The sequence below is a fragment of the Triturus cristatus genome, chromosome 1_1 (genome assembly GCF_964204655.1).
Source record: "Triturus cristatus chromosome 1_1, aTriCri1.1, whole genome shotgun sequence".
Classification (NCBI taxonomy): Eukaryota; Metazoa; Chordata; class Amphibia; order Caudata; family Salamandridae; genus Triturus; species Triturus cristatus.
In genome coordinates this window covers 1,236,232,312-1,236,259,883 of record NC_140579.1, presented here as the reverse complement: position 1 = coordinate 1,236,259,883, position 27,572 = coordinate 1,236,232,312, and the positions used below count along the sequence as shown (strand labels likewise).

At 47.2% G+C, this 27,572-nt stretch overlaps 1 long non-coding RNA gene across 3 annotated transcripts in view; it reads right to left on the bottom strand.

The window, feature by feature from the left end:
• LOC146871891 (uncharacterized) overlaps positions 1 to 27,572 on the bottom strand; it is a 264,085-nt gene that overhangs the window by 51,459 nt on the left and 185,054 nt on the right. For 2 of the 3 annotated variants that reach the window (XR_014959623.1, XR_014959622.1), the window contains one exon: positions 7,566 to 7,610. This is a non-coding gene — a long non-coding RNA (uncharacterized LOC146871891). Of the gene's footprint in view, positions 1 to 7,565; positions 7,611 to 20,265; positions 21,619 to 27,572 lie in introns of those variants that run through there. The other variant, XR_014959624.1, reaches the window with a different exon arrangement.

Sequence of the window (27,572 nt, the reverse complement as noted above, 5' to 3'; positions counted from 1 at the left end):
GATTGTGCCACAAGCAACAGTGTCCGCTTTGGCCAATTCCCTGAACAACTGCACACCGGTGTAGAAGTTATCTACATATAAATGGTGACCTTTGTTAAAAAGTCCTCCACAAAGTTCCCACACAATTTTCTCAGTCTCTCCAAAAGTGGACGGACAACCAGGAAGGTTAATCCTCGAATCCTTACTGTTGTACACCCTGAAATCAGAGACATATCCAGTCCTACTGTCACACAGCATATACATCTTAATTCCATAGCATGCCCTGTTACTAGGAATGTATTGCCTAAAAACCAAGCAGCCCTTGAACAAGACCAAAGGCTCATCCACTGCTATTTCTTTCCTTGGAGCATAGATCTTAGAAAATCGATCTACAAAGTGATTAATGACAGGCCAAAACTTTAAAAGACGGTCACAATCAGGGTGATCTCGTTGCAACGCTAAACCATTATCGACAAAATGCAGCATCCAAAGCAGAAGCAAATACCTATCACAACTCGTTACTGACGCAAATATAGCCGTTGCCATCAAGGGACTAGTAGACCAATATGAAGACATTGATGGCTTCCTTAGCAAGTCCACCAAAAATTTTAACCCAAAAACTTCTTCAGCTCTTCCAGATTTGTGGGAGTCCACTGGGTAGCTCTTGAGTGGGGCCTAAGGCTGGCACTGTTCTCCCTCAAAAACTGTTCGGCATACAAATAAGTCTGCTCCACAATCTCTGCCAAAAATACATCGTCCATAAACAACTGAAAAACATTTATCGGCAGAAAGTTTTTAGTATTCACTCTACACCCTGGAGCACCAGTAAAGTCTGGCAATGCCGGCTGCACCATGCCTGGGGCAACCCAGAGACCAGCACTTCCAACGGGAAGCCTTTCAGCCCCAGGCTGCAGCCCAGATGCCTCTTGATGCACTATTGGCACATTAATGACATCCTCTAAAACAAGCACTTCATCCTCACTAATGGTAGCTTCAGCCGCACTGAGATTAGCTTCATCATCCGATGATTCTCCAGTATTGAATCTTTCATAGATTCACATGCTTGTATCTTCCCCGTCGTCATGGTGGGAGTCTCACGGTAACAGAATGACCACAGCAGTATAAGAAAAACTGCATAGCAAAATCCCATAGGGAATCATCTTATTTGGTAACCAAATCTCATCATTATGTGGTCCAAGACTCAGCCAATCGGCTGCTAGCCCTGCCCTCACACTCCCCAGCAGAGCCTTCCTGCCTCAGATTTCCAACCGCCTTCGTGTGAGGAGGAGTCTCCCTGAGCCTTGCTCAGTTTTGTTCCTGTGTGAACTTTTGACCTCTGGTTCATCTAAAATTACCTTCTTCTGGCTGGTTTAAGGTATTGTGCTTCACCTTTTCTTGTTCAGTATGGCTGAAAGCTCTAAGAAGAGGCTTTTCAGGCCCTGCAGATCCTGGGGAAAGCCTAGATTGTTCTCTGAGGACCCACATAAGGACTGCTTATATTGCTTGCACCCAAAACATGTGCCTAAGGACTGTAAACATTGCAGAACCTTTTCTGCTAAGACCCTACGTGACAGGGAGGCACGTCTTCTGCTGTGGCTTCAGAAAAAGAAGGTCACTTCAGATTCTGACTCTGAGGAGGATTCTAAGTCTTCAAAGAAGAGAAAATCTTCAACTTCTGAAGATATTTCAGAGCTGAAAAGGCAAAAAACAAAAGACAAAGGGGCCCATGCGTCTTCATTACCTCATACTCCTCTTAAAAAATCTAAAGAGTCAAGAGAAGTTTCCTCAGCCCCGTCGACGAAAATTAGGGCGCCGCCGGCGATTATTGCTTTGAAACCGTCGACGACCATCATATCGACGACGACTCAGTCGACGACCACCATATCGACGACGACAGCGGCATCGACGGCGACTAAAACCTTGTCGTCGAATAAAAGCTCGTTGACGATTCCGTCGACGGCCACATTACCTTCGTCGACGAAGACTTCGTCGTCGACGACTACGGTGTCGACGACGATAATACGGCTTACTCCGTCGACGAGATCTCCGTCGACGACAGTCCCGTCGACGGGAACTTTTAAATCTCCTAAGATAAAGAAAATAACATTGAAGTCTATGGCGTCGTCGACGGGCTCGTCGACGAAGCAGACTAAGTCTACGGATTTTACAACATGGACAAAAATTTCTCCGCTTCCGCCTTCAAATTTACTAGACTTACAGTCTGATGATGAGGAGTCTTCAGGAGTGGCTTATAGTCCTTCCCAACTTCGCATTAAGAGTCAGGAAACAGATGAGGAAGAATTTCATGAGGTTCAAGAAGTCTTCTCATTTCAGGATCGTCCTCCGAGAGATTCACGGAGATATGAATCTTTTCAGGAGTCTTATGCCTACGAGGAAGAGGAAGAGCCTCAGCATACTTCTAGAGAGGACTCTATGTCCATGCCGGTGTCCTTGGTGACTGACTTACGCCTGATGATCAACGATTACTATCGGCGTTTCCCGGATGCAAACTCTCAAGCGCCACAGACGGTGGAGAAGCCGACACAGGTACGACCACCTCACTCTTCTCCCAAAACTTCCACTCAGAAGATCAGATCTCCACCGATTATGACAATCAGAGATGACTTAGAAGACAGTGACGCCGATTAACTGGAAGAAGGAGAACTCCTTCAAGATAAGCAGGTTGACTATGAATGGGATCAATATATTCTCCCAACTACGCCGTCGCCATCTCCAACACCTGCGAACTCTCCGCCGCAAGATATAGGAGGATTCCATGACATCATGGAGAAAGCATCAAAGCGCTTTGATCTTCCCATTCCAGTTCAGGAAGCCGAATGTTTTCTTTATGACTTTAAAGAGGAGTCACGCAAGTCTATGCGATCCATTCCATTAATCGACCATATTTGGGAGGAAGGCATGAAGATTATGAAGAACCCGGCTTCAGTGGCTGCTTCAGTTCCTCGAATAGACAAAAAATATAGAGCTCCGGAATCGTCTCCGGCCTGTTTGATTGGTCATCCTCGACCAGACTCTGTGGTGACGCAGGCCGCCCAAAGAAACTCAAAAAATCCGGTTTCAACAACAATGGTTCCCCCGGACAAAGACGGAAGACGAATGGATGGCGCAGGGAAGCGCTTTGCAGTGATGGCAGCGTCTTTCATAAAGGCTTCTAATGCATTAGCCCTCATCAGCAGATTCAACCGGCAGATGTGGTGCGATATAGCTCCCTTGCTCTCCCATCTACCAGACGATAAAAAAGAAGAAGCGGCTGCTATTCTACAGGATGGGGCTAGGGCAGCATCTGAATCCATCGACATCGCTATGGATTTGTCCTCAGTGGCTTTTCGACAAATGGCAGGTGCAGTAGCCCTGCGCAGACAAGGATGGTTGAAGGCCACCTCGTTCAGACTGGAGATACAGGCCAAAATAGTGGACATGCCATTTGATGGAGAGAACCTGTTCGGAAAGCATGTCGATGAGGCCCTCCAAAGTATCAAAACGGACACAGATACAGCGCGGGCGCTGGGATCTCTGCAACAGGGCAGGTTTCAGTCCTTTCGGAGGAGAGGATCCCGAAGACAATTTACACAACGATCCTCGTTCCAATCAAACAGATATCAGCCGTACCAGCAGCAGGGATCTCGCCAGTACTCGAGCAATCAACAATTTCGATCTTCCAGTAACTATCAGCAACAGTCCAGAGGAAGGTCATCTACGAGAGGGAAGTCGCAGCAGTCCAATCGACGACAATGACTTTTCCAACACATCCGACACTTGTCCGAGAAGCAGCACCCATTACCGGACTTCATTTTACCCAGCTTGGCTGTCAATAACAACGGACAGATGGGTTTTAGATGTAAAACAACATGGCCATACTCTGGAATTCGTAGACAAGCCTCCAATTCAGCCTCCTATACACAGGAGGCAAGAACATCTATCAGCCCTCAAGGCAGAAGTGATAGCGTTATTACAAAAGGAGGCGATAGAAGAAGTTCCGCAACTTCAACGCGGGAAAGGCTATTACTCGCATTTCTTTCTCATCAAAAAGAAGGACACATCAAAATGGAGGCAGGTAATGGACCTCAGAGGTCTCAACAAATTCATTCAAAAGAAATCATTCCGGATGTTATCTCTGCAGGAAATTCTTCTCCTAATTGGCAGAGGAGATTATTTGGCATCCCTGGACCTCTTAGATGCTTATTTTCACGTCCCAATCCACGTAAAACACAGAAAATTTCTACGCTTCATGGTGGCGGGGCGTCATTACCAATTCAAGGTCTTACCTTTCGGACTAAAGTCGGCACCGAGAGTCTTTACAAAGTGTATGGCGCCAATTGCAGCCCACCTACGACTCCAAGGTCACCAGATTTTCCCGTATCTGGACGATTGGCTTATCAAAGGAAGTTCGTTCAGAGACACCCTCTGCTCCCTTCACGTTTGCATGGACCTTTTCGGTCAGCTAGGTCTCAGAGTCAACCTAGAGAAGTCCCATCTCAGACTAGCGCAGTCCATTCAATTTCTGGGTGCTCTAATCTGCACGGAGGAGGCCAAGGCTTACCCGTCAGAGGAGCGTATTCGAAAGATCATACGGTCGTCAACACAATTGCAAACAAAAAAGTCCGTTTCAGTAAGGATCTACAAGTCATTGTTGGGAATGATGTCCTCTTGTATTCCCCTACTCCCAAACTGCAGGTTCCGCATGAGGCCTATACAAGAACTGCTAGACGAGCAATGGCTTCAGTCGCAGGGATCCTTCGAGGATCGGATAGTAATCACTCCTCAGATCAGAGACGCCCTGTCATGGTGGAAGATCAGGGATCATTTAGCGGAAGGACTGACTTTCGAATCACAGGTCTACAATTTCGTGATGATGACGGATGCTTCTCTTCAGGGTTGGGGAGCGCATCTCCAGGAGCTCGAAATTCAGGGCCACTGGTCAAAGGCCGAAACGCAGCTCCACATCAACTTGCTAGAGCTGAGGGCCGTGTTCTTGGGACTCAAGGCTTTTCTACCCAGAATTCGCGGATCTACGGTTCTGGTGAAAACGGACAGCTCCACGTCTATGTTTTACCTGCTAAAACATGGGGGCACAAGGTCGAAACTTCTGTCAAAGGAAGCACAAGACATTTGGAAATGGCTTCTAGCTCATAACATCTCCCTGCAGGTGCAACATGTTGCAGGAGTGGACAACACAAGAGCGGATATTCTGACCAGATCTCCCGAAATCTCTCAGAAGTGGGAACTACATCGGAAGCACCTTTCCAGAGTTTTCAAGGTATGGGGCACGCCAAGGCTAGACTTATTCGCGGACCGCCACAATTCGAAATGCAAAAACTTTGCAAGCAGGTTTCCACAGAAGGGATCGTGGGGCAATGCGCTACAAATGTGCTGGACAGGAATGTTTGCGTATGCCTTTCCCCCCTTTCCTCTCATACTGAAAGTCTTAAGGAAAATGAAATCAGAGCCGTGCCATCTGATTCTGATTGCACCAGCGTGGCCGAGACAAGCGTGGTTCTCCGAACTGATCAGCCTCTCAATGACACCCAGGATACAGTTCCCATTAGTGCAGGATCTGATAACGATGAACAACGGACAGATACTGCATCCAAATTTGAAATCGCTCAGCTTGTCAGCATGGAACCTCACAAGCATGAATTCCACCTGTTAAAGATCCCTCAGGACTGCAGAGACATTCTATCACGGTCCCGGGCAGTCTCCACAAACAAAACATATGCGGCGAAATGGAAAAGGTTCTGTCAGTGGTGTGCATCTAACAACTTGCATCCATTTCGGGTCTCTTCTGATCAGATTCTCCCATATCTACTGACATTGGCAAAATCTGGACTCTCTCATATGTCCATAAAAGTACACCTAGCCGCGATTTCAAGGTACACAAGAATGCCTGATCAGCCCTCTCTTTGGTCCCAGAGAGTTATTAAGGAATTCCTCAGAGGGCTCTTCAGAATGTTCCCTCCTGTTCAAAGACCAGTGGTTCCTTGGCAGCTGAATACAGTTCTTACACAGTTGATGAAACCGCCCTTCGAGCCAATCCATAAGGCGGAATTACAATTTGTCTCATGGAAGACAGCGTTATTGTTAGCGCTCACATCGGCAAGAAGGGTCAGCGAGATTCAAGCGTTCTCGATTGCAGAACCATTTCTACAATTCAGGCAGGACAGAGTGATTCTCAGAACAAATCCCAAATTTATTCCTAAAGTCCCTTCCAGTTTTCATCTGAATGAACCAATAGTTTTGCCTACATTCTTTAAAGACCCGTCAACAGCGGCAGAAAGAGCATTGCACTCTTTAGACATTAAACGATGTCTCAAATTCTATATCGACAAGACCCAATCATTCAGAAAGACAAATCAGCTTTTCGTAGCCTTTGCTGGCCCCAGGAAAGGGGTGGCACTTTCTAGATCTAGTATCTCGAGGTGGATATCGTCAGCAATATCCTTGTGTCATGTCAAAGCTGGAAAACCTTTGCAAACCAAAGTACGTGCGCACTCCGCGAGGAAGATGGCAACTTCTACGGCCCTATTTGCAGGGGTGCCATTGCCAGACATTTGTAGAGCTGCGACATGGAAGAATGCGCACACCTTTACTAGACATTATTGTCTGGAGGCAGCGTGGAGAAAGGATGCAGCAGTGGGACAAGCAGTTCTACGGCACCTATTTCATTAAGGTATTTATCATGGATTATAACGATGTATGTATGTAAAGATATATGTATATTTACGCAAATTTTTCAAATACTGCAATGTATGTTAACATGCTATCCAAAAGAGCAGAGCCCACGTTTATTGGGGGTTCTAGCCTGGAAATGCAGTTTGGGATAAGTACTGCTTACTATTCTGATACAAGCATGTGAATCTATGAAAGATTCAATACTGGAGAAAAAACTAGTTACTTACCTGTACACTATGGTTCTCCAGTATTATCTTTCATAGATTCACATGCGGCCCGCCCACCTCCCCATTTCTCAGGCAGAACCTCATTGTCTCTAAGTGTTTTTTAGTCTCCCACTCGGGGCTGGAAATCTGAGGCAGGAAGGCTCTGCTGGGGAGTGTGAGGGCAGGGCTAGCAGCCGATTGGCTGAGTCTTGGACCACATAATGATGAGATTTGGTTACCAAATAAGATGATTCCCTATGGGATTTTGCTATGCAGTTTTTCTTATACTGCTGTGGTCATTCTGTTACCGTGAGACTCCCACCATGACGACGGGGAAGATACAAGCATGTGAATCTATGAAAGATAATACTGGAGAACCATAGTGTACAGGTAAGTAACTAGTTTTTTCCTTGTGGTCAGAAAACTCACTGCCTGAATCTTCCACTCCCTCCTCTGCCTCAGATGCAGTCAGTCTCTGAACCATGATCAGAGGAAGACTCAAAAAGCATACCAACAACCTGCTGAGCAGTAATCCTGAGGCTAGCCATTATCCTTACTAAGAAGGAGACTGCACAAACAAGTCAACAACAAACAACACTGTACAGTAAGTAAAAAAAAGTGTGCCTTTATCACAAAGATCTATATACTCAAAAACTATACGATTTACTTGCAAGTGACAGCTACACTCACCAGCACCCACTCTGCAGAGACACAGCAAAAAGCAACGATATCCCACTAGAAAGAAAAAACCAAAACCAATTACTCAGAAGACAACAAAATACACATCTAGCACAAGTGCAAAAATTTTTTGACACTCAAACAACAAAAGCCGAACATACTGCTATTATTACACCATTTGCAAAAAAATACATTCATGCAGGGAATTGAAACTCATTTACATTGTACAAACAACGGGCCGAATACACATAAAATAATATGCCCCCTAGAAGCGACCCTTGCCCAAGGGGTCCCTTCCATTTTAATTTTTTTTAATCTCTGGCTCTAGTGGGCTATTCTGCTCCTCCTGGGGCAGAAATGCCAGAAAACATAGCTAATCTCTCCCCAGGGGGGCAGAAAAGTCTTAAAAATATTATGCCCCTTAATTAAGCTACCCTTGCCCAAGGGGTTGCTTCCTTTAAATAAAAGAAAAATCCATGGTGCCTAGTGGGGGCATTCCTGCTGCACGATCGCGACGCCATGCGCGATCGTGCAGCAGGAATAGCCTGCATTGAGACATCAGGGGAGAGGAAACGTACCTGTTTACTGCTGGACGCACTGGAAGCAAATGGCTTCCAGTACGTCCTGCTCCTCGTGATGACGTCGGTGCGCGCTGATGTCATGGGATTGTCTGGGGGGTTCGGGGATGGCAGCGGAAACTCTTCCTCTGCCATCCCCCTTTTTGGGGGCTAGATCGGCTGCTCATGGGGGGAGCGCCAGCGCTACCCCCATGGGTGGGTGCCATGACGGAGCGGTTCCGTCATGAGGACACGCCCATCGTTGCTCATGACGGAACCGCTCCGTCATGAGCATAAAAAGGGCTAACAATTTATTCATCAATAAAAACAATAACAGCGACAGAAGATGTTGACACCTGCATATGCAATTAAAGCACTCAGAGGGATGGAAACACTGTACAACAAATACTACTCCTAAACACCTATATACAACCTCACGACAAATTAAATGAGTTAAAATGGTGGAGGCAGAAATTATTAGGCTCATCTCGTAAGATCCAACTTCAAATCTACTGCTGACAGGTGACTTCAACATGCACCTAACTGGGCCACAGACGAGGGACGAGCTACTCGAGGAACACACTGCCTGGATTATCCCGTGTCAGGGGCTGAGTACCAAGAAGCAACAAACAGTACTCGCTAGGAACTTCATCAAGGATCTGGAACACCTAAGCTTTGTGGCACTAAATAAGCAATAGGCACCATTTCACAGCGCAACCGCAACCACGCTAATAGACTACACCTTTGTATCCTTAGCTTTCTTCAGCAAGATCACAGGCTTCCAGGTAGGGACCCAAGATCAAAGTGACCATCTGCAACAGGAAATCTCCACAAGAATAATTGGATCACCACTAGATCAGCCCGTGGAGGACCCAGAGTCGATATACATGGACAATTGCAGGAGGATCACATTTTAAATCAATAAACCAGATGAACTACTGGCCTCAGCGAAGTCATTATGGGAACAAAGGGACGAGACTGATAAAAAATGAGATAACCACGGGGAATATTTTATTAAAACACTAGGAGCAGAGCACGTGGCAAGCATTCCTCCAGCTTCAACGACAATCAGGTCTTTAGACAAACACTTGCTTATCACTAAAACTTCAAATCTCTGCAATCTCAAGAAAGCAATAAATAAAACATTACGCAGGCTTTGCGTACAGGGCAGGATCCGAGTTTACAAAGGGACCTAGCCCAAATCAAAGCGGAAAAGAAAAAATAATCTGGCAGGCAAAAAGGGATTCGGACAAAAAGTTGTGGGCTAGACTGTTACATGACTCAAAATCAGACAACAGCGCAAGATTCTGGCGCACAATAAACAGCCTAGCCAAAGTGAAAGCTCAAAAAATCACCTCACACCTGACAGAGGAAGCTTGGGCCTCGCATCAGCTTCGCCACTTTAATTCTGATCGGAAGCAGAGCACACGCTATATCTTTGAGGCAATCCTTTCCAATCAAAATGTTCTATCAGGAAACGAGAATCTCTTGTTCACAACTCGCCAGATCAAGGGCAGGATAGCTAAAGGCAGGCGGGAGGGCGCCCGGGCCCCAATGGGTTTCCACCAAATCTATTAAAAAAGACCCAGAATATTGGGCTTCCAAACTGCTACCGCTGTTTGCAAAAATCGCAGGCGGAAACACCGTCCCGGACTCTTGGAGGGGGTCAATCATATCCCCAATATACAAGAAAGGGGACAAGAACTCAGCAAATAACTACAGGCTTGTGACTTTAATCGTTATCGAAGCGAAATATTACGCTGGCCCACTTTTGGAAGACCTCATCGCCTGGACAGACGAAAAATCAATTATACTTATCAATAAAACTGGCTTTTGCAAGGGCATGGGAACAACTACAAACATACTTGCCCTGTCCCTATTGGTAGATGGGGCGAAATTAGCAAAATACCCTCTATTTATGTGTTTCATTGACTGTACATCAGCGTTTGATAAAATTAACTGGAGCAAACTCTGGCACAAGCTCAAGGATAAAAATATACCACCTGCTCTCCTAAACCAGTTAATACTTCTCCACACAAATACGTGGGTTCAAGTCAAGCTAGGAGATGGTAAGTTCCTGTCCCGGAAAATCCCAATAACCACGGGGCTCAAACAGGGGTGCGTCTTGGCGCCGACACTTTTCAACTTTTACATGTCTGATCTATCGTCTGAACTGGACACTTGTAACTCACATTCGCCAAACATAGGAGGGCTGCTACTCTCCAACCTCCTGTATGCAGATGACCTTGTGCTGGTCAGTCGAACCCCCATTGTCCTTCAACATCTATTAAATAAATAAATAATAATAATCTATTAGACACAACCCGTCCATATTCTGTAAACAATGGTTTAACCATCAACTACGATAAAACAAAGGTAATGAGAATTCACCCAAGAAAGGAAACCACTAATTTCTGCTGGCACTTGGCTAACTCAACAATAGAAGTAGTTGACCAATACAAATACTTAGGAATGATAATAGACAATAGAGGCACATTCAACTCACAAAAAGAAGTCATCAAAAGAAGAGGCAACTCTATTGCGGCAGCAATAAAATCTATCAAACATAAAACTATTGGCCTGAGTCTTACTCCCCTTCTACAAGTCTGGCATGCAAAGCTCATCCCGGCAATCACTTATGGGAGTGAGTGCCTGAGGGGAAGAGATGCGGCCATATTAGATAGCACTGTCTCAGGAGCGGCCAGAATGATTTTCAATCTTCCCAAGTATGTTTCACCAGCCCAAATAAGGTTAGAATTCGGCCTACAAAGCCAAGAAATAGCCCGCAAAGGAGCTTATGTCAAGAGCTGGTACAGGATCAAAAGTGCTGAAGCAGGAACACTGAATTCCTACCTTCGGAACGAAATACATCGAAAGAGGGATTGCGCAGCTATGAGCTTCTGGGTCTGGAGGACCTCTGGGCAGCCTTAGGTTCCTACCATTGCTTCAAACAAATCATAAATAAGACAGTGAAAAAATTATCCCTAGTAGAAGACAAGGCGGTACTTACAGAAAGAACCACGGATAGTTTGTTGTGCAAAGTTACGCTAAGCCCTCTCCGCAATCTTACCTAGGCACGGGTTTCAGTAGGAGGAAGAAAGAAAAATAACTTCATTTCCAAACGGGCATCTTACCATCACTGTCACTTGGAACGGATGCCGGGTCAGACAACATGTCGTTTATGTGAGGACGCCAGCGAAAGTGTATTACATCATTTGTGAATCTGCGGAGAACTACAAGCTGAACGATGTCAATTTCTGAAGCCATTCTTTGTAAGCAAGGGGATAAGAACCTGTAGACAAGCTGTGACGGCATGCTTCGGAGGAGTAGACGTTCAGCTAGCGTGTCGTTTTGTGCAATTTATGGAGGCGATAGGGGAGAAACTCCGTCGATTACAGCAAAATACACTCATTTAGGTTGCCCCTCACCCGGATGACATACGCTCCAGCATAACAGTCAACAGCAATCTACCACTGCCTCTGGTCATAAAGTAACTGATTATTGTACATTTACCCCTTCACTGAAAACTGAGCATTTCTTTTGTAAAATTTTAAATCAGTACTATACTAGACAACAATTATTGATAATTGCATCATTGATGTTAGTATAATGCACGGAAGTTTTATGGAATGTTATTTTTAAATTTGTCTTAAATCATGAACATTGCTGCTATAACTTTTTTTAATGAGAAATTGTAAAGGTTTTAATTAATTAAACAATAAAATATTACTTACTTACTTACTCACTCCGCTAACACTGTCGACAGGTGGGCCAAGAATTCATCCTGTTCCGTGTTGGGTTCATATATGCACTAGAGTACAATTGGAGCCCCAGCCAATTCACCCTTTAGCAGTACGTAACACCCCTGTGTGTCAATTCTAGTATCCAAAACAACATACAGGACCCCAGCATGGACCAATATCGCATCACCCCTGGTAAATGCAGGGTAAGATGTTTGAAACAGCTTCCCTTTCTATGTTTTACATAGTTTCTGAGCCTCAGGGGCGGTGAGATGAGTCTCTGGCAAACAATCTGATATGTGTGTGGCGCCTATGCAATTGGGTAGTACCCTATGTGTTTTGTGCACCGAGCCCACACTGTGCACATTCTGGGTGAGGATGTTATAAGCATTTAACTCTGTAGGCATAATATCAATTGAGACGTTTCTCCCCGGTAGGAATTACAATGTTCACAATACACCCCACATTACTTCTATCAGATACGGTAGGTGACTGAGTCCAACATTTAAATATATTCCAGCGATGTGGTCTCATTCGACCATATAATAAAACTAACCATAACATATCAAGTATTCGCTTAAGGGACATGCAAGATCTAACCTAGTCTAGAACTCCTGAGGCCTGAGCCGGGAGCATATTCGAGGGACTCGTGAGCGTTTTGCTTGTTTGCACAATTCTTACTTTGCACTATATATTTTAACTGATTACATTGCTGCTACTTGTTTTTAACCTGTTGTGGTTTTAAAACTGTATTTGGGGGCACGTCTGAAATAAGAGGCGGACCTCCCGAATTTAGCCGCCATCTTGGATGTACGCAGGTCAGCGGGCTAGGCTCCCTGACTGCGTATAAAGCGACGTCCTGGCGCGAGCGCGCAGCGTCTAGAACTCCTGAGGCCTGAGCCGGGAGCATATTCGAGGGACTCGTGAGCATTTTGATTTGTTTGCACAATTCTTACTTTCCACTATATAATTTTAACTGATTACATTGCTGCTACTTGTTTTTAACCTGTTGTGGTTTTAAAACTGTATTTGGGGGCACGTCTGAAATAAGAGGCGGACCTCCCGAATTTAGCCGCCATCTTGGACGTACGCAGGTCAGCGGGCTAGGCTCCCTGACTGCGTATAAAGCGACGTCCTGGCGCGAGCGCGCAGCGTCTAGAACTCCTGAGGCCTGAGCCGGGAGTATATTCGAGGGACTCGTGAGCATTTTGCTTGTTTGCACAATTCTTACTTTCCACTATATATTTTAACTGATTACATTGCTGCTACTTGTTTTTAACCTGTTGTGGTTTTAAAACTGTATTTGGGGGCACGTCTGAAATAAGAGGCGGACCTCCCGAATTTAGCCGCCATCTTGGACGTACGCAGGTCAGCGGGCTAGGCTCCCTGACTGCGTATAAAGCGACGTCCTGGCGAGAGCGCGCAGCGTCTAGAACTCCTGAGGCCTGAGCCGGGAGCATATTCGAGGGACTCGTGAGCGTTTTGCTTGTTTGCACAATTCTTACTTTGCACTATATATTTTAACTGATTACATTGCTGCTACTTGTTTTTAACCTGTTGTGGTTTTAAAACTGTATTTGGGGGCACGTCTGAAATAAGAGGCGGACCTCCCGAATTTAGCCGCCATCTTGGATGTACGCAGGTCAGCGGGCTAGGCTCCCTGACTGCGTATAAAGCGACGTCCTGGCGCGAGCGCGCAGCGTCTAGAACTCCTGAGGCCTGAGCCGGGAGCATATTCGAGAGACTCGTGAGCGTTTTGCTTGTTTGCACAATTCTTACTTTGCACTATATATTTTAACTGATTACATTGCTGCTACTTGTTTTTAACCTGTTGTGGTTTTAAAACTGTATTTGGGGGCACGTCTGAAATAGGAGGCGGACCTACCGAATTTAGCCACCATCTTGGATGTACGCAGGTCAGCGGGCTAGGCACTCTGACTGCGTATAAAGCGACGTCCTGGCGCGAGCGCGCAGCGTCTAGAACTCCTGAGGCCTGAGCCGGGAGCATATTCGAGGGACTCGTGAGCGTTTTTCTTGTTTGCACAATTCTTACTTTGCACTATATATTTTAACTGATTACATTGCTGCTACTTGTTTTTAACCTGTTGTGGTTTTAAAACTGTATTTGGGGGCACGTCTGAAATAAGAGGCGGACCTCCCGAATTTAGCCGCCATCTTGGATGTACGCAGGTCAGCGGGCTAGGCTCCCTGACTGCGTATAATGCGACGTCCTGGCGCGAGCGCGCCGCTGGCGTGCCCAAGGCGCGCCTAAGGCAAGCCCGTCTGTGCCCGTCCGCACCAGCTCAGAGCCCAGCGCTAGGAACTCTGCCAATTTCGACTTGGTTATTGAGACAATCCTCAGATATGAATCCCGCACCTTGCTGAACCTGAGAAAGGGGACTACCTCAAACTGCCCTTGCTTGGCACCGAAGGAGCTGCCCTTATCTCCCCCCGATTACTGTTCAGGCTGTGCCACTCGTATTCCGAAGATTCTCAATACTCCCATTCACATTAAAAAAGGGAAGAGGGGAGAGGCCGAGACTAAGAAGGATTGCTTTTTAGCTTGCATTTTGTTAAATGCCAGGTCACTAGTCAAGCACAGTCTTGAGTGTGCTAGACTTATGGAGGAACTGGAGATTAAAGTAGCCTTCATAACGGAAACATGGACCGATCCATCTGCAGGGCCTGACATGGTGAAGGCCACCCCCCCCGGACTTCCTTTCCTACACTATGGATAGGCCTCATAGGAAAGGCGGAGGTTTGGCGGTGATATATCACCATTCCATCAAGGCATCCTTCCAACCCATCCCTATGGATACATGCGAAGCACTATTTTTTAATCTTACGCTTACCCATCACCAATCTTTTAAGGGTTACCTGGTGTATAGACCACCAGGGATCCGGAACTCTTTCCTGGCCTCCGTTGGAACGTTACTGGAGGAGGGGTTGCTCTCCCGGGCCTTCACAGTCCTGGGAGATTTTAATTTCCACCTTGAATCAAGAGATGATGGGGACACCATTGCTTTGCATGATCTTATGATGTCAGCAGATCTCAGGCAACGGGTTGAAGGACCTACGCACAGGGGAGGGCATACCCTGGATGGGATTTTTTCCAACCTTAGTGATCTTCTTTTCCAGGGCCTTCTTCCTCTGGCCTGGTCCGACCATGCTGCAGTTCAGTTTGAGATACGGCTAGGCAATCTTGGTAAGGAAACCGTTGGTGGAAAGAACAACATAAAAATCCGAGCCTGGAATAAGGTGGAGGAAGCCTCCCTTAATAAGATGTTATCTTCTCCAGCAGACTGTATGGTAGATGATGTGGAGAGCGCTTGTCAAATGTATACGGGCTGGCTGCAGCAGGCCTGTGACAGTCTAGCTCCGACCAAAGTACTACGGCCAAAGAGAGCACAGCCCTCCGCTCCATGGTACTCGCAGGAACTTAGGACCCATAAGCTCAACTGTAAGAAGCTTGAACGCGCTTGGAGGAGCAACTACAAAGAAGCCGAGCGAAAAGCGTATAAAATCAGCTTACAAACTTATATACATGTAATTGTGTCAGCCAAACAAACATATTTTGCAGCTCAGATTTTAGAATCAAAAAATACAGCAAAAGAATTGTTCAAGACAGTAGCGATGTTGGCTTCGCCAAAGCCAAGTCCGGTTCAACCGAGCCAACAACTATGTGAAGACCTGGCCAAATTCTTTCTGGCCAAGGTGAAATGCATTTTTGAGGTCTTTAGTGAGGGATGTACTGGCTCAAGGCCAGAGGATGCTCCTGGCCCAACCTTTGATAAATTCCGGAAAATCTCTACTTTAGACACACAAAAAGGTTTGATGGAAATCAACTCAGGATCCCCTTTTGATCCCTGTCCCAGCAGGGTGGCTAAACTGGCTTCAGGCCCCATAGGAACAAGGCTTACGAGTATATTTAATCTTATGTTCGAAACCGGTCTTTTTCCTAGGCAGTGGAAACTTGCCTCGATTTTACCACTTTTAAAAAAACCCAACCTGCCAATAAATGAGCCAAACAGCTTTTGCCCGATTGCTAGACTTCCCCTACCGGCTAAGTTGGTCGAAAAATTCATGAATAGGCAACTTAGTCTCTTCTTGGTAGATACCCAAGCATTTGATCCCACGCAATATGGTTTTAGGCCAGGTCATAGTACGGAGTCTGCCTTGATAAAAGCCAAGGAAGAGATCAGGGAGGGAAGGCGGCGCTGATCTTGCTCGACCTGTCCGCAGCATTCGACACGGTCCACCACTCTATACTCCTTAAATGCCTAAAAACGTGTGGCATTGGCGGCAAAGCTTGGGACCTTATTAGATTCTTTCTTACTGACAGAAAACAAGTGGTAACCCTGGGGGAATTCCAGTCTAAACCTTTCTCCACACCTTGTGGTGTCCCTCAGGGGTCATCACTTAGCCCCACCCTTTTTAATATTTATGTGAGCGCACTGGCACCTGTTATCAGCGCATATGGATTTGGTATCACCTCTTATGCAGACGATACTCAAATCGTGGTCTCTCTGACTCCAGGGGGGGAGATTGACACGGGAGAACGTCTGCGGGAGTGTATGTTAGCAGTAGGGAGCTGGATGGCTAAGAAATGCCTTAAATTGAATTCAGACAAAACGGAGGTCATTCTGTTCGGAAACACCTCTAATTTCCGGACCCCGGCCTGCTGGCCCGATTCTATGGGCACGCTTCCAGTTCCGGTTGTAAAAGCCAAAAACCTCGGCATAATCCTGGACGATAGACTGACTTTAGATCATCACATCAGGGAGGTGACATCCAAAACCATGTACACCATTAGGATGCTGAGGAAAGTGCTACCCCTGCTGCCCCAGGACAGCAGACACATGGTGGTCAGGGGGTTGGTACTTGCTAGATTGAATTACTGTAACAGACTTTATTTAAACGCACAATGCAGAGAACTGAGAAAACTTCAGATTCTGCAGAATGCTGCAGTCCGCCTTCTTACGGGCGCTTCAAGATTTGCTTCGGCGTCCCTCGGAAGAAAAACCTTGCACTGGCTTCCTGCTAAAAGCCGTATTCGGTTCAAGGCACTGACCATGACCTTCAAGGCACTACACGGCTTAGGCCCAGAATTTCTAAAGGACCGATTACATTGGTATGTGCCGGGTAGAAGCCTACGGTCAAAAGAAGCCAATCTGGCTCAGGTCCCACATATTTGGAAAGCTCGCTGGGGAGGCAGGAGCTTTATCTATGGGGCTGCCAAGGCTTGGAACGACCTTCCTCCTTATCTCAGGACCGTGACGGATCTTCTGTCATTCAGAAAGGAACTGAAGACCTGGCTGTTCTGTAATGAATAACTCCGGTCATCCATACATTAGCCCCCTTGTCTGTGGATTCTCAGGACTTTCTAGACAGCGCCAGGACACCTCCGGGTAATTGCCGCGCTCTACAAATTTCAATAACATAACATAACATAACCCATCGAGTGTTCTGTGAGTACACGTGAAAGTTATATCAACCAGTGTGGCCCTTGCGGACCCGAAACCCTAACAGTATCAGTGAAGTAAACAGATACACCACAAATAGAAGTATCCAGCAATCAGTTCAGCTTGCGAGCAGACGTGGCCCTCCCATACACCGGAGCCGCAGGCGGCAACTTGAAAGGAAAACAGCATTGTATATTGATTACTCATGACTATTAACCCAGTAAGTCACCCGTCATCTGCAGGGTGATCTAAGGAAACAGTGCCATCCAGCTGACTGAGTCTGAGGCACAACCCTGTGACCAGCTGGAGCTGATGGGCTTCTTCATTAGTCGTAGGGTGGTCGCTGATCAGATCGCTTCTTGCTGCCCCTCTAGGACCTGTTGCGGGGAGGGGGCTGCCTAAGGCTATCCCGGTTGGATTCCAACCGTCACCACCTCCGCGGAGCTAACTGAAGCTTTTGCAACTTGGGTCTTGGAGGCCTGCATCGTTGGGAATCTGGGAAGTGTTGTTCCCGCCAGTCCCATGCTCTTTCTGGTGTTTCAACTAAAGACTGTGTGCTGCTCATGGATCACCTTGAGCTTGGCTGAAAACAGTAAACCGTACTTGAGGCCAGCTGCACACAGGTGCTTCTTGACCTCCTGGAACGAGGGGCACATGCGTTGAACATTGACTGTGTAGTCAGAGAACAGAAATCTCCTTGCATTCTCCATGAGGATGGGTGCCTTCTCACGCGCAGCACGCAGCACTGTATCCCAGTCTTTTAAATTAAGAATCTTGGCCACTACTGGTCAAAGCTTCGCTCCCGGTATAGACTGTCTCGAGGAGACTCAGTGCATTCTTTCTGTTGTAAACAGATCATACAGCCCAGACATGGTCACCGCGGTCCGGAGCCAATTCTCTATGAATTGGATGGCATGAGGCCCCTCTACTCCCACCGTAATGCCCACCATTCGAACATTATTCCTACGAGCTCTCTCCTCTGCGACATCAACTCGGTCCTGGAGTTGTTCCGCCTGTAGCACAAGTGGGTGAGTAGTGATGACTGGTCCGTCTGACAGGGGTATAGGGCGGAGAGGGTCAGTTCATTAGTTTGACTCTAACAGCTAACATGCGTTGGTTGTGTTTGAGAAGGCTGATATCAGTCATGATGACACCCAGGTGATGCTCAGTCACCACGCATGAGTCGCTTATCTCCTGGAGAATGTCATCTAGCTGCCATTCTAGAGGAGACATAGTCTTCCGGTGTTGGATTCCAGGAGCTCTCTGAAGGGGTCAAGCGGGTGCAGGAGTGAAGCTCCGTGATATCAGGTTTATTTCTGGTGCACCCCATGGTTTGTGCCCGTGACCCTGTGACACCCTCTGTGGGGGTCACATGCGCCTCTCTGCGCACTCGGTGGCCCCAGGAGGTCACGGGTATTCCAGGGAGTCCCACGGGCCATACGAGACAGGGTTTTCAGTAGCCAATGACTGTGTAACGCAGGAGAGAACAGCCAGGAAGCTCCTGGACAGGGAAGTGACTCAGTCTGTCAGTGCCCTCGCGCAGACTGCCCAGCCAGGACAGGACCCCAGTTACAGACCCTGGTGTGAGGGGTATGCTTGCAGGGTGAATAAGCTGGATCGCCGCCATCAGTCATCAGGGCGGCACTGCAAAAGGCTTTCTCCATGCATCCCTGCGGTGCCTCCTCTCTGCGATGCCTCCGCGGCCCTGAGTGAACCAAACCAGGCAGCATCAGCACCAACAGTCCGACAGTGGCGCTCCAGGCCCCTAAGGCACCCCACAGACGTTTCCCCTGGCACGATTGGGGAAAGAGCTGGGCCGACATACTGGCAATATTGGAATCGCCTCTGTTGTGGCACCGGGGTTCCGTCCGTGAACCTGGCCCCATGGGCCCTCCTGCCGGTGGTCATGTGTACAATGGGGCCAGTTTATTACTGTAGGTAGTCCAGTCTGCGCAGGAGGTTTCCTCCTTGCCCCCTGAGCGGCAGTTCAGTGTAACTGTCGGACTGCCCTAGGCTGGCTGGCGCAGCAGCCCCACTAGGCCTCAGCTGTGCTCCACACAGCTGGACTCATGCTTGCTGCCTGCCCACACCACTTCTCACCTGGATGCTGCCGTAAGCACCCGCTTCAGCGTGGCCCTCATAACCACTGTGCTCAGCCCCTTGCGCAACTCGTAGATTGAGGCTTCACGCCGGTCCAGCTGCAATTCTCGAGCTGGCACCGTAGGGAGAAAAAGTCAGCGTGTCGCCCTGCCGCAGCTCTCAAACCACGGACCAGAGTCCGCCCGCTCACCAGGTCAATCAGCACTGCAGTGTCATAGTTCGATGCTGCTGAATGCAGGGTAGTTAATGGAGTACAGGGCCCGAGTACAGGAGCCTCAGAGTTATTTAGCTGCCATCTTAGGTGGTTAGCCACGCCCCTCCACAGTTGAATGGTGGTATAGGACAGCAGTGGGATGGAACAGGGCTTGAGTCGGGGGTACACGCGGGTGGACGGCGTCCAGTCACTCTTTTCACAGGGTGGACGCCGTCCACCCTGCCAAAAAATTGAGCCCCACTCTAAAATCTGCTCAACTCGTCCCGGTGTAATTTTGAGTCACCGGGAAACATTCAGCAGCGCCTGCGCGTTATCTGCTTTCCTTCAGAGCAGCAACGTGCAGACGGGGAGGGAGGGGGGTTTTGTCATTTGAGACTCCAGCTGGGCCTTAACAAAGGCCGAACTTAAGGGTCCATTTGGCCTTCTTTTGTCTGAGTATCCAGGCTGGGGGCTGCCTGTAGCCTCACACCTAGATGTAAATGCAGAGGAAGGGAAACAAAGGCAGCAGCTTGTTAACACTTCAAAGGCCATAACAGAGGCACAGATTTTGACTTTGTTGGGACCCCCATATATAATGGATATTCATGCACTGTAAGAATGTCAGATGTGTTACTCTGTCCCAGTGCAAAATAACAATTTAAATACCAGTATTTTTTATTTTTTTAAAGCGCTACTCATTCCAATATAGGGTGTCAGATCACTTTACAGCAAACATACACATTTATATTGACAATAAATCACACAAGTTTGGAAATCATTGCACAGGATGTGTTACATAAGACAGTGAGGGTTACTGGGTGTGGGAGTCACATATCATCGTTCAGAGCTCACTCTGCTATATTAGAAGGATTACAATGCAACTGCGTGTAACAAAAGGATCTTTGTGTTCAAAGCAGTAACCCACTTACCTATCTACATAAAATAAAATCTGCCATCTGCATGTTACATGATGTGCTTTGCAGGTGGCGCATTAACCCTGTATGCTACTTTAAGTCAAAACTAGGACTAGACAAAAACAGATCTTTCCATCACGTGTTAACCACCAAAGCAATCACATCTACATGGAAGTTTGCTGCACATGGAATATTGTGGCTGGTGGGGTAGGCTGGCAGCAGAGTTAGTTTTTCAATCCTTGGGTAAAGGAACCTGTCACACGCAGTGATGTTACTTCCTGTAATGTCACTTCCTGCGATGCCACACACCTTGATGTCACTTCCTGTGATACTGCCTAACTCGGAGAGTCCCCCCACTTCTTTTTTTAGGAAGAAAGTATAGGAGCACTGCATATACCAGGCAGGAGATGGGTTCATAACTGTAAAATAATCTCTCAATGTGAAGGGCTGAATGCACGTACAAAACGTGGGGCTATTATGAGGCAGTTATATGAATCTGCAGCGGACTAGCGCCTACTGCAGGAAAGAATCTGTTTAGAAAGAATTAGAGCACTGTGCGCTCTCACAAATTTCCACATCAAAATCTTTCTTTGGCGGGAGACAGGAAAGGAGTGTAGAAATTGTGTGCGCAAAATCTGTTCTTAGGGAAGCTCCTGTAACTGCAGACCAAATAAGTTGGATACTTGAAATTATCATTTGAAATACCATCACAGACATTTATAGTCATTACGATGCAGGACAGGAGCAGTTCCCAAGGGGTATGGTCTCTGAGTAGAAGTAGTGATCACAGGAGTGGCCTAAACCTGGTAATGGATGCGGAATGGGACAGATCACAGCAAACAGCAGAGAGGGGGCAGGCAAAATGAATGTGCTCAGCAAACACAAGGAGAATGAATGTGCTGCCTAGAGTTTTATATATGTTCCAAACACTGCCTGCCGTGGTACAAAGACAAATCTTGGGATCAATCAAAGAGGTGGAAAATTAGTTCATCCTGGTGGCGGAGGTTCTGGGTCGGGCCTGGAACCAGTTTGTGCAGTAGCCAAAAAAAGGGGAGGTAGGCATGCTAGACTTCTTAATTGTTCAGCATACAACATACTCCTGCAAGAGATGAAAGGCACATGCGTTAAATGTTATGCTGGAAACAACATTGGGAAAAATGAATAGTTATCGAGCTTTTCCTGACTGGAAGTACTGTAACTTTGTATAGATGGACTACATTGACCAGAATGCAGTGGGATGGCTGTCATTGTGTGTGTGTGTGTGGGGGGTATTTATATATTACCCAGTAGCAGTTGCCACTGGGTAGTTATAGTTAGCTCAGCGTATCAACAGAAAAAGGTTATTTTGCTTTACTAATAAAGTTGGTGCAGTTTGATGAATCTTCACAAAACCTTCAAAAAAAGATTCTTTTTGTTTAACTAGTTTCTTCAAGGAAAGTTTCAGCGTCATCTGTCATGCGGGGGCCGAGAAAAAGAGAGGGTCCCAAAACGTAAAATGTCCATTAATTTTCTATAGACTTTTTAAATAAGCACTACCGCAAAAACGGCTGAACGGAATTACAGCAAATTGGGCAGGAAACTAGATCTTGGTTGAGAAAGCGTGTTTTTTTGTGATTTGGTGTAAATCTGTTCAGTAGTTTTTGAGATACTAAGATTCAATTTTTTTTTTAGATCTGATAGAGAATTCTAGTCGCAGAATCCTTATCATAGAATTATCCTCAGGTGTCAGACTGGATCCAAAAATGTTTCATGAGCAATACCCCTGCGCGTCAGTAGGTGGCGTTGTTTGGTTCCTTGTGGTGTCTTCTGTGTCGAAAGAGACATGCGCGGAGCCTATTTAGATGCCACCCCAGTGCGCTGACGTCAGTTCTTTTCTTTCGGCACCAGTCAGCAGAGAACTGCAGAAGAGCCTCTCCAGTCCTTTTTGACTGACTTTTTGTCTTTCTGTCAAGATTCTTTTCAAGACTTTGTCTCCTGGCGCATAGGATGTCAGCTAGGTAATCTGGTTTCAAGCCATGTGGCACCTGTCATTGACAAATGTCGGTGACAGACCCTTATTTGTTGTGCCTCTGTTGCCTGGAGCGAAACCACAACCCCAAGACCTGTGTTGATTGCCAAGGGATGCACCCTAATGCCTTGAGGGAGCGGTCCCACAAACTCCTCGCCGCTCGACGTGTGACGTCACATTGCTCTCGTTCGAGAGCAGAGTCCTGAGATGAGTCGAGGAGTGACTCCAAGCGCTCAACATCACAGTCAAGATCATCGGGAAAATTGGGTAAGTCCCACAGGCATAAGAAGTAGAAGAGATCGTCGACTTCGCCATGCCCGTCGAAATCATCTGACGAGACAAGGGAGCGCTGCCATTCGTTGCCAGCTCTGTGGTGGAGCCTGTCACTGGGTCGTCTCTGCGCCTCCCAGTGTTTCCGGGAGCCGTAGCGTTCCCTGCCCAGTAACATCAATTTTTGTGAGGCCATATACTTCATATTTTGGTGGCCCGTCCACGCTGGAGTGCCTTCGGACCTCGTGGGCTCGGGAGGGGTTCCTACAACTCTTCTGCCTGCGGGTTTGCCCGAAGCGACAGTCTTGCCACTTGGATCCATTCATGAATCCGGATCCATCCCCATCGTCATCCCTGACTCCGACATGGAAACGGATGCGTATCTTCCGATGCCGGCGCCACCAGGGAGTAGACTACCTATAACGGAGCCAGTTCCCAATTCTTATGACAGACCTGGATTGGGAGATGAATGGGAGGGGTCTGCCGACCCTTATGGATACCAGTTAGACGGACCCGAAGACAGCTGGTATGAGGATCTGGCAGATGCCAGTACACTAGACACCTCCCCAGACACTGGCCTTACCTCTCCCCCTACCACAGCTATGGAGGAGGGTGCCTCATTTGCTGTGAGGGTGCGGAAGGCAGCTGTAGTCCTGGTCCTTACGTTTCCCTTAGTGGCATCAAGATGAACGTCTTGACGGAGATGCTTCAGCCGGGAGTTGCCCCTACAGAACTGTTGCTTACATTTCAATGAAGCCCTTGCTGATGTCCTACTCGGGCCTGGTCAAAGCCCTGGACAGGGGCTCTTGTGCCTAGGACAGTTCTACACTGCCATTGCCCCGCCCCAGTAAACCCCAGTTGTCTCACGCAGCACCCCACCTGGAGAGCTTGGTGGTCCAGGTCTCCACCTCTAAAGTTAACCCCAGTGCATTGCTGTCCACTTCACCGGACAAAGAATCCAAAATGCTGGACACCTTCAGGAAGAGGATGTTCTCTTCGGCCAGCCTGGCACTGCAGTCAATAAACACTGTATGTTTCTTGGGCTGATACTCCCATACCATCTGGGACTCAGTTGCGCAAGTGCTGCCATGTTCGTGGACTAGGCCCGAGCCATACTCTCTCAAGCAATTGCTGATGGGAGAGACGCATCCAAGTTCACCATACAAAGTGGGCTGGATAGGACTAGCTCGCTGGGCAGATCTCAATCTCTTCCTGGAAAAGAAGAAATTCAAAATGCTCACAATGGCGCAAGTCCTGTGTGCCCTGGACCCATTAGAATGGATGGTATCACTAGACTTACAGGACGCTTATTCCCACATCCCTGTCCTTCCTGCCCACAGCAGTACCTGCAGTTCTCAGTCAGTCAAGAGCACTTTTTGTGTGCCGTGCTCCCCCCGCCCTTACCAGCACCCCTCTGGTGTTCACGAAAGTGCAGAGGTCAGTGATTCCAGTCTCTATTGAAGGCGGGTTCGCCCCAGACAGTCGTCTCCTACCGACAGACTACAGCAAACCTTCTCCACTTACTAAGGTTCATAATCAGCATGACAAAGTCACACCTGACTCCTTCTCAGAAGATCCCTTTCATTGGAGCTGTTCTGGATGCACTGCAGTGTCGGGCCGATCCTCCCAAGCAGCGAGTCCGGAATATTCAGGCTATGATACCGATGTTTCTGCCGCTATCCTGGATTTCTGTGAGACTAACTCTGAGGCTGTTGAGTCATATGGCCTCCTGCGTCCATCTTGTGACACATACACGTTGGCATATGAGGGCTCTGTGATGGAACCAGAAGTTCCAGTGAGCACATTGTAAGGGGAATCTCCCCAACATGTTCCAGATCTCGAAGGTAACTGCAAAAGACCTGCAGTGGTGGTTTACGAACCGTGATTGGGTCAGTGGCAGACCACTCTTCCTTCCCAATCCAGAGCTGACTTTAGTGACAGATGTGTCACTTCTGGGCTGGGGATGGCCATCTGGGAGAGGGGGAGATCAGAAGACTCTATTCCCTGGCGGTATCTGGACTCCACGTCAACCTGTTGGAGCTCTGCGCAATCCAACTAGTATTGAAGGCCATTTTTTTCCAGTCATGAAAGGCTGGTTCAGTTGTTCAGGAACAACACCACCGCCATATGGTAAGGCAACAACCAGGCCAGGGTGAGGTAAAGGATCCTTTGTCAAGAGGCGCTGTGCCCATTGATATGGCTGGAACCACAGGACATATCCCTGATGGTTCTACACTGGCGGACTCTCTAAACGCTAGGGTCGACTAACTAAGCTGTCAATACCTAGTAGATGACGAATGGTGTCTCCGTCCGGAGATTGTACAAGGTCTCTTCCAAGAACGTAGAGAAACTTGGTTGAATTTGTTCGCCTCTATCGAGAATGCACAGTTTCAGCATATTTGCACACTTGAGTCTCCAAGGAAGCTGTCACTCAGAGGTGCTTTTCATCTTGAGTGGAGCTCAGGCCTCTGTAAGCTTTTCCGCCAATACCACTCCTGCCCGGAGTTCCCAAGAAGATAAGGAACTACTGGGTCCAAGTCATTCTTGTGGCTCCAGATTGGTCAATGAGATTCTGGTATGTCGAGCTGTTGAGCATGAGCAGGGGTCCTCCGATCAGGCTGCCTCTTCTGGAAGATCTTCTGTCACAGCAACAAGACAGGGTTCTGCACCCAAACCTGAAAACACTTCGGCTTCATGCCTGGAGATTGGGCAGCACCAGTTGACAGCTTTCGACCTTCCACCCAAAGTCAGCAATGTTATCTTGCCAGCCAGGTGTCCCTCCACCGTGACAGTATAGGCCTGCTGGTGGAGCAAGTTTGTGGCAAGGTGTACAGATAAACAAATTGACCCTCTATCTACACCTCTTTCACAGGTTTGTTTGTCTATTCTTTCCCTAGCCCAGCATGGCCCTGCTATGAGCACAGTGAGAGGTTATCTTTCTCCGGTTGCTAGATCAGCCATCCCTGTTCAAATCCCTTATTGTAAGTAGGTTTCTCAAAGGTCTTCAGCATATGTTTCCACCAGCTCACTTAATTAGGCCGCAGTGGCACCTCAACTTAGTCCTCACATTTTTGATGTGTGCTCTCTTTGAACCATTACACAACTGCCCTATCAGGCTCCTTACTATAAAGACAGCCTTCGTAGTGGCAATACTATATGCTGGGAGCGTCTGTGAGCTACAGGCTTTGTCATCTCAGCCTAGTTACCTTACCATCTACCTAGACAAACTGTAGGATGGATTAAGCTGTCACGTGGTTTGAAGCCACTCCCTATTTACAGTGCTAAGTTAGCTCAATCACGTTAGCTGTTGGAAAACCATCTTGTTGCTTTTGCTGCCTTTGCACCCGACAGTGTTGTTACATGTTATTCATTTGAGAAATGCAGACTCGCTCTTGTCTCAAGTGAATGTTATTTATACATCCTTAACAGTTGCTAGTGCCCTTGGTCTGTACATCGAGTAAAGAACTGTTCTAGGACACTAGACGGTGCCGGCTGATTATGTTCAGGGTGATCGTACCACTGTTTAGTCACAACATGCACGCAGCTGCAAATACCAGAAAGTCGTGGGCTTTAATATCACAGCGCAGCATATTGTTAGGGCATTCGATAGAAGAGCTGTTGCAGAGAACACTGAGCTGATCCTGTGATGTGATACACCTAAGCTGATCTATACGGTATGGGGTCCCCTATGCAAGCCTATGAGACCTTCTAATAGTCTAATAATATTTTTTTAGTTGCTAGAGAAAGGAGGGTGGTTGTTTTCCACTGTCATTATTAATATGATCGCTCCTTTCATTTTCTATGGAATTGTAACAATGCTAATGGTAATGATCTTAACCATTTGTCTGCTTATGTTAGCCAAAGTACTGTATAACAGGACTCGAGGTTTATGAATAAATTCTTTAAACTTTACAGTGTCTTAGTTATTCTGTTGTGGACTGATATATATATGTGCAAACGGGTATTTCGGGTTCCCACCATTCCTGAGAATAACTAAGTCGCATGTTCTGGGTTGTCTATACATTGGGACCGCCGAGCTAAATCTCGGATAACGAATGTGACACTAAGCTAGTCGGATAAGGGGTTCTTAGTTCTGAGGGGAGTTTCTGGTACACCACAATTCTCTAAGGTTCTGGTTTCCTGCGCATAGTTCTGTAAATACGCAGAATCCCTACAACATGGCGCACCTAACGTTTGGTCTTAATATCTGAGATGCCTTAGTAGTGCTTTTTATTAGTCCACAACGCCCTCACTCTGGTTTCCGGATAACGGGAGTGACGGTTTAACCTACCTAGGTTTTAGGCTATAGGTTCTTTCAAGCTTGATAATAAAAAAGGTTACACTAATCTAAGCCCAAGTGCTACTAAAGATCTCATTGTATCTTCTTTTTAGTCCTAATGGCGGTAGAAATTCCCGCTCATAGTAGGCTGTCTCTACGTGCTCATTTGAGGACGTACGGGGTGCCTGATGACGGGATGGCAGTGGTGTTTGTCGTAAGTGCAAGTGCCACTTACCCTTATGAGTTGTTTTACTCTTGGGTTACCTTTGAGGCTGTGGAAGATGTCGATAAAACGTTCCACAAATACACTGCCACACCGGTGCCTCTACATTATACCCCATATATGGCTTTAGAAATTCCTATTTCAACCTGGCAGCACACTATTTGGTTTAATGGCGCCCTCCCCCACACGGTCACCCCGGCGAGACTGGGTCCTTTGTCTATTGAAGGAATCTACTTGGCCGGTACTGGCCGGACATACACCTCATCCACGCTA